At 44.4% G+C, this 8,283-nt stretch overlaps 1 long non-coding RNA gene across 1 annotated transcript; it reads right to left on the bottom strand.

The window, feature by feature from the left end:
• Positions 1–2,430: 2,430 nt before the first annotated feature.
• On the bottom strand, positions 2,431–7,489 carry LOC134550566 (uncharacterized). Its single transcript, XR_010080357.1, has 3 exons — positions 6,955–7,489; positions 6,262–6,390; positions 2,431–3,185 (listed from the first exon to the last, which is right to left on the bottom strand). It is a non-coding gene; the product is annotated as an uncharacterized LOC134550566 (long non-coding RNA).
• Positions 7,490–8,283: the final 794 nt, after the last annotated feature.

Here is an 8,283-nt window from a genome sequence, read left to right as displayed (position 1 = left end):
ATACCATAACCATCTCAGCTAAAGGAAGAGAGGATAAAAAGTATCAGGTTATGTCATTGTAAAGAAGCAGTGAGGTCAGACCTGTGTATTTTATACTAGTTCTTTGTTTTATACAAATGTAAGGAAATAAGGACTTCATTATTTTGTCTGAAGCAAAACAAAGGTCAGTACCATTCCTGACAATATCACCTGTTTGTCCCCCAATAACTGTTTATTTGTTTCATATTTACTATAAACAATGATCAGGGCTCTCCTCTTGAGCTCCATCTCTGTGTTGTTGCTGTACTACTTGGATGTTTCAAAATTGTTTCCACATTTGGGCTCCTGCAGGTGATAATCCAATACTGTACCATAATAAATGCATTAATAAAAACTTTAAACACTTTCTTGTAACCTCGCTTTCCTCAGACTTGAGCCAAGCAAGATACAGGAGTGCATAGCATGTGTGCTGAACATGGTGATGAGAGGTGTGACTGGCACACAAATCACACAGTAGGCACACTGTGAGCTCATTTTTTTCTGAAATGGAGATGTAGTTCCCTGGTCTGGCACATAGAAATGTGAAACTTTGCAACACAGTTATAAAATCCATCACAGCTCTCACACAGAGCCAGGTCTATATTTCAGTTCTGCTGGAACAGACATGAGGAATATATGGATATCACAATCTAGCTAAGGGAAAAAAAAAATCAAACAGATGTGTATCTTCAAATTCTCACCATGATACGAATATAAAGTGTGTAAAATGCAGTTTCTCTGCCTGTGTTTTCAGTTCAACTTCTCTGTGTTTGACTATAGGTTATCCTGATGAATGATATTTTCTTTTGAATTCATTCATTCACTAGGAGTTTTTGGCAAAAGGATAGTCTAAAGTCTTTGTATGATGATGTTCAAAGTTCCTTAAACTTTTGTCTGCAGAAGTTAAGTACTTATATAATGAAAAACACAGGAGGACACAGAAATACTTAATTCCACAGCTTTGTCCCAAGAAATAAATCTGCTGGAACCCTGCAGTTTTGCAATACATGATCCTCTTAAAGCATGATCTATTGTTTGGATGTCTACATACAAATCAACTGATGGTGCCTGATATTGTTTCCTCTAAGAATTACGTCTGAAGCTTTTCTAGGACTTTGTTCACATTATTACCGTTTTGCATGCATGCAAGAATTCCCAGAAAAAACAGTAAATCAGCAATACCTGTGGGTACAAAATGTATTTCACATCTCCACATTTGCAAGCTGTGAGAAAAGCTCAGAGTTTCTACCTGTTTTCACTGCAGTAGGAAGCCCTGAGACATCCTGTGGGGCTCCAGATGCAAACCATGACATGGTCACTCAGCAGCCAGGCACTCCCCCACCCCAGGTCAGTGTTCCACACTGCACACAGCTAACTGGGCACAGTGTCACCTTCCACCAGGGAATGGAGCAGGAACGTGACTGCCAACAGGAGCAGCAGGGATGGTGGAGATCGACCCTCCAGTGCCCGGCTGTGCCTTTGGTGTGAGGATTAAACTCATCAGCAACTTGGGAACACAATTCCATGTTCTCCCAGGCAGCTTGCAATAAGCACCACTTGCAAAAGAACCACTTTGAGCTTCTTGCATAAATCAAACAGGAAAAAGGAACAAATACAGAAGAGCAGGAGCTAGGATTTGCCATTAAACCTGCTCATTTCTGACCCAAACAGGAAGCAAGCTACCACCTCGATCTTGCCAACAGGCTGGTCCACAGAGGAAAACATTTCTCTTTCCCCTTCAAAAAAAAACCTGTTTGGGAGATAAGGAGCAGAAAAGATATTAGCATATCATTATTTATGCAAACAGAAGGCATTCAGGAGTCTTGATTAGGAGACAATGCAAGAAAGCATTTAGACAGAATCGTAGAACCCCTCATGTTGGAAAAGACCTTTAAGATCATCAAGAGAATCCATCAACCAGTACTACCATCCTGTTCACCATTAAACCATGCCCTCAGGTGACATCCCTACATGACTTTTTTAAAAACTCCACTTCCCTGGGAGGTCTATTCCAATATTCTACATCCCTTTCTGTGAAGAAATTTTTCCTACTCCCCAATCTAAACCTCCCCAGGTACAATTTGAGGCCATCTCTTCTCATCCTGTCACTGGTTACCCGTGAGAAGAGACCAACACCCACGTCATCACAACCTCCTTTCAGGCAGTTGTAGAGAATGATGAGGTCTCCCCTCAGCCTCCTTTTCTCCAGGCTAAACAGCCCCTATTTCCATAAAACAAAATAGGGAATAATGAGGAAAAATCCATTCTGGTAGAAGCTGGGTCATTCTTGTGTGAATATATGGATGTTCTGATATGATAAGACGAAGGTTTAGTACCATTGTTCGTAGGCAAAACATATTCTCACTTGTCCATAAACCACAAGCCAAACTACAGCAAAGACCCCTGCTTGCATGGAAGCTGACCAAATACATTGCTCCTGAAGCAGCAAAGGACATCAATAATATTCCTCCAAGTCTTTTATTTTTCACTTGGCAGTAATTACTTTATTTATTCCACATCACCATTCCATCTTTATAAAGATGCATGGAGACCCAAAATAAGCTCCTACTTTAGCACAGCATTTAAGCACACATTGAACTTAAGTACCAGTAAGTTCAGCAAGGATGTTCACATGCTCAGATCACTCTGGGGATCTCTGAATTCAGACAAGCACCACTATCACTGGGAACAAGAGCACTACCTCACCTGCCCATCGCAGTCCAGAGGAATGATCCTGTTTGGTCCCGTCACCAGGAACATGTGGCAAATACCAAAACGCCCTCACTGGGGAGGAAAATGACTCCTTCTCCAACAGAAACTACTGCAGCTCTGATGAGTCACAGCAAACAGCAGAAACATTTGGTTATAACGTTAAATGATGCTGTTACAAGTGCCAAGGGCTGTGGGAAAGAAAAGCTGAAGCATAAATGCTTAAAGTGAGTAAAGGAGCAAAGGAACTGCCATAATGAACAAAAATAATTCCATACTTTCCCTCCCAAACATGTACCACAAATGAATATGTAAAACATCCTCACCTGGGCAATTAAATGGCAGCCTAACTCAGCATTATCTCAATGTTCAAAGGCTGGCTTCTATTTAAATCAAAAGAAGTTCTCTCTCTTTTATTTTTAAAACTCTTGAGCGCTACCTGGCTGGGTTCTTCTGTGCTACACAAATGAAAAGGGATATATTATATTATATTACATTTAACTATATTAGTTAAAAAGAAAAAAAAAAGGTCAGAGACAAAACTAGTACATATATTATAATAAAAGGGCTGATAAAGAATATTCTGCCTCCAAGTTCATGCCGAGCAGGGGCAAGAACCATACAATGCTGACAACAGGTACTTTAAACCTCAGGTCAAGGATAGTTGCTATATGCCCTGTCAATACACTGTTAACCATGATTGATTTGATCCAGTGACAGGTAATCTATGATGAACTCATACTTCAACCCCACTAAATCAAAGATAGTTTGTCTAGCAGAACAAAATGAAACAACATAGGAGAAATACAGGGACAAAGCACTAGTTTTCTTTTCACCCAACGTCCTCCTGTGGCAGAAGGCAACCAACATATAGCAAAAGGTCTAGAAAAATACAAATGCTTACATTTCTGGAGGATGTAGAAGAGGAAAAGGAGAACACTGTAATTTAAAAAATATATACTGATGAAAGAAAAGCCATAGAAGTTTTAGCAAAGTTTCAGAGAGTTGCAAATTGCCTACACATAAAGAACAATGTAGAAAGAAAACCTGCCCCTGGAGTCAAGCTGTGTGGAGATATTTATCTAAAACTTTGTGGTGGAGGAACAGAACCAGGCTCATCATTTCTCATCACCTTCAGTACAACAGGGGGAAACCAAATTGGATTCTCTCCAAGTATCAAATTTGCAGCATAGTTTACATGCTTTTATTGCCTGGCATAGATTTGCAGTTTCCACCTTATTCTCCCTCCTGGTCTTTCCTTATTTAATGTGGATATCTGCCTAGAGACAGGATGTCTGGGAGCAACATCTTCCTACGTGTGTCCCAACACTGATATCCTAAAGCTAAGGACTGCTGAGTGCCCGCTGCCTGAACAACCCACCAGTCTGCATGAAAATGGAGTGCATTCACCCTCTTTTATTATTCACTCTTAATATCCTGATGTTTGCAGCATCAGGAGCCTGTACTGGTAAGAGGCAACCCATTTCTGTGAAACAAATGAACTCCATTACTCTGTCATCCAGACACCCTTTGCTGGTCACAGGGACTGAAAAGAAAGTGACGCATCCCATATAAAGAATTAGCAGAGGATGTAAGTAACCTAGGAAGTAGAAGACAGGTGCTCTGTGCACGTACAGAGCTTGAAGCTGAACATGGAATGCTCTGCTGCTTGGCACCCATGCTGTACACCCATCTATTTCTGTATGGATTATAAAACAGCAGCTGGTTACTCTGAGCTGGATAAACGTGTGACTGGCAAGACCCCAAAGGCTGTGCAGACGCCTGCAGTGTGTGGTTATAGCGCAGCCCCAGAGCAGAGGGGCTGCACAGACTCTCCAGCCAGCTCTGCCACTCCAGGGCTCCAGGGATGTGCTGCTGTGGCCGCCGTGGGAGCTGAGCTGTCCTTTGCACACCAACCAGTGCCTTTCACAGATGCACAAAGGCATTTGGGGCTGTGCTGAAGCACTTGATTGCTATGCAGGGGCGTAAAGGGTTACTAAATAAAATCTCCCCCTCAGGCCTTTTCTTTTGGAGGTCTACATGGCGTGGGCCAAAACTAATTTTCTCTCCTAAGCATAACTAGCAAGAAAAGCTCAGAAGCTGCGTAATATTTGACAAGGACAAAAAGACTTGGAGAACAGTGAAATATTAACCTGGAGATAGTGCTCATGCCCCTTTAATATGGGACAGAAATAAGTTGGTCAGCCCTCATCATCAGAGTAAATAAATAATATTTTACATTCTACTGGGCAAGTACAGTATATATTTTTAATGTAAAGTCATTTCACCAAGGCCAAGTACCCTTCAGATATTTTCATGTTTCCTCAGCTTTATTATTTCCTTCCTTTACATTATAGACACAGATTTTTCTTTAACTAAAGTAAGCATACTACAGCTGTGTATAATTTTTCTTCTCAAGCTTTGCAAAGTGTTGTCAAAGCAAAGAAGGAAAAAAGCCCACCATAGCAGTGATGATGACCTATTTCACTTCTGTGCAGCCAGTAGAATCAAATTTCCTTCTGCTTTAAATGCACTGCCAATTTGAAAAATTTAACACAAGCTTTTTTCCTTCTAATAATAGAGACCATTAATAAGTAACATTTACAGATTCCTTCCAGCCTTTACAGCATCTCCCATATGCAAACCCTGATATTTTTGTACAGGCTGAACTCCAGAAGACCTCCCAAGAGGCACATGGATCAGGCCTTGGTAAGAACCTACCCTGATACCTCCAGGGGTTTAGGGAAACCACTTCAACTTAACCTGGCTGAGGAACTGGCTCACAGCTTTAAAAGGTATTTGTACTCTGACAGGTCAACTAAACTAAGTATTTATCCCATTCTATGCATCACTGAATTAAACTTAATAATATGGAATTTATAGACAAAGAGTAAGGGAACTATGTGCTTGCTCCAGGTTGCACAAGAAGTCAGGACCAGGGCAGAAATAAAAATTTGCAATTCTGACAATAAGTCCTGTATCTGACCAAGAAGCCACCCCATCCTGTATTTAAAATCAAATCACATGTAAGTGTGACCACAGAGGGGACACATGTTCAGCTGGCACAAGTGGGCACAGCTCTTTTCTTGTCAGCACAGCTGTGCTCTGTTTCAGTAGCTCGTCTGATCCAGAATTTGTGTACATGAAAACTGACTAAACACACGAGAAACAGAAAACTTAAAAAACATGTAAGGTGTGTTTATATAGTCAATCTAAAATTTATCTCATTATCAATGAAGTTCTCTCCCCAAAACACTTAAATTCAAACCATTTAATGCTAATTAAAATAGTAGTTTTTAAAGCAGCCTATCTCCCCTCAAGCAGTTAAATTAGGCTCCTGAAAAGAACATCAGATGACGTACTCATTTCTTATTACCAGAAGAAGAGCGACTTCCTTGGCTGGATGATTTTTAAAGAAATCACATGGTGGTGATATAATTTCCCCCTGGTTAATAACTTTGGTGTGTCTGAGAGACAAAGAGAGCGAAGAAAGATCTCATTACACCAAATAAAGAGCAATTTGAGAATACCTACTGTCAACTTCAGCAAGTCAAAACAATCTAGCCACATATATTCACGTATGTTCAGCTCACTAGAAACTCTGCACGGATCGTGATTGACTCAATGGAGAGCACTCCTCGGACACAAATTGCAGACTGTTTCCTAGAACAGGCAGAGAAAAGAGAAAACATATTAAAAAATGGAGTGCTTGAATAACTTGTCAATAGAGAATGCCTGCCTGAGCAACCTGCCTTGCAATCAGTCCTTAAGCCCCAAAGGCATAAACTTGTCCTGTATTTGCTGACTATGACAGAGCCATACCCCACCCCAAATGCATCATTTTTAGAAAAGGCTCACATCAAAAGTAGGTGGGTTTGGTTTCTTTTGGGGAGGAAAAAAAAGGGTCACAACAAAAGGCACAGTCACTTGGAAGGAGGCCACTTCCTCTGAAAAGCAGTATTTCAGTAATATTTGATGCATGAATATTCCAACCCACAACCAGTGCCTCAGCCCATCTGTGCCCTGCAGCCTGTGCCCGAAAGCAACACCTAAAAAATAAATGCAATTGCTGTCTATTTCACTGTATTCAAAGGGGCTAATGAACTCACATTTGAAATAAACCAGTCATTGAAGCTTTATTGCAGCCATATATTAAGATACAAGTATATTGTTCTCTGTCCAAGAAGACTTAACACAGGAGACATTAAACCATAAAACCTTTACTACCCGGCCAGCATAGCTGCTGCGTGCCTGCCCGTGTCCATGGCGCTCCCTGCACTTCCACAGGCCAGGGAAGTGCTCCTTCAGCTCCCAAGGGAATGAAATAGCTCACCGGGCCCGGCTCCTGCCAAGGAATATATATATTTTTAAACGCGTGCCCACCTAGGAGACGAGCTATATTTATGCACTTGGGAACAACTCAGGTAAGACTGGAGGAGACCTCCAAAAAACAATTAACAAGTCAGGAAGAGGCCGCTGAAATATATGGACTCGAGACTGGAGCACTTTAAGGACAAGATCTGAGTAAGCACGGCGGGGTGTTCGCCAGCACCTGAAGGCAAAGCCTTTCCTAAGACAAACGCTGCGAATCACGATCGCCTGGTTCATCTTTACCACGACCCACCCAAAAGTTGTAGGAGTTTGGAAAAAGTAAAGTGAGTGGCCCTGGGAATAAACTGGAAATGCCTTCAGTGGCCACTTCCCAACATTGGGTAGCAATGTCTTTCAGCCTGCCCGGCTCCTCAGCCCGGTCTCTCAGCCCGGCCTCCTCAGCCCAGTCTCTCAGCCCGGTCTCTCTCTCAGCCCGGTCTCTCAACCCGGTCTCTCTCTCAGCCCGGCCCTGCCGCCCTGTCCCGCCCCTCAGCCCGGCCCTGCCGCCCTGTCCCGCCCCTCAGCCCGGCCCTGCCGCCCGGTCCCGCCCCTCAGCCCGGCCCTGCCGCCCTGTCCCGCCCCTCAGCCCTGTCCCGCCCCTCAGCCCGGTCCCGCCCCTCAGCCCGGCTCCTCAGCCCGGTCCCGCCCCTCAGCCCGGTCCCGCCCCTCAGCCCTGTCCCGCCCCTCAGCCCTGTCCCGCCCCTCAGCCCGGTCCCGCCCCTCAGCCCTGTCCCGCCCCTCAGCCCGGTCCCGCCCCTCAGCCCGGTCCCGCCGCGGCTCCGAGGGTCAGCCCGGGCCCGCGGGGCCGCCCCGCCCAGCGCGCACGGGCCCGGCGGGGGCGGCGCTCAGGCGCCACCTGGCGGTGCAGGGGCGACTCGTCCCTCATGAGGGGCGGGCCCTGCCCGGTGATTAAAATGGATAAAGCGGGCAGCGAATAAGGGTCCCGACGAAGGGGGAGTGTTTGCGGACCTTTCCAGAGAGAAGGGAAAAGGCCAGGAGGGGGTGCTGCAATTACTGAGTCATGCTCTGAATTAACGGGGTCTTCTCATGCTAGACGGCCCAGCAGAACATCGTGCGAGAGCAGATTTGGGGGCATGAAAGACTGTCAAAGTGACCCCGCTCCCTGGCCCGCATCTGCCCAATTGCTCTGGCCGTTCGTGGACCGACACCAAAGAGAGAGGTGTG

Source organism: Prinia subflava, chromosome 5 (assembly GCF_021018805.1).
Source record: "Prinia subflava isolate CZ2003 ecotype Zambia chromosome 5, Cam_Psub_1.2, whole genome shotgun sequence".
Classification (NCBI taxonomy): domain Eukaryota; kingdom Metazoa; phylum Chordata; class Aves; order Passeriformes; family Cisticolidae; genus Prinia; species Prinia subflava.
The sequence above is the reverse complement of the archived record's forward strand: the minus strand, read 5'-3'. Positions and strand labels throughout refer to the sequence as shown.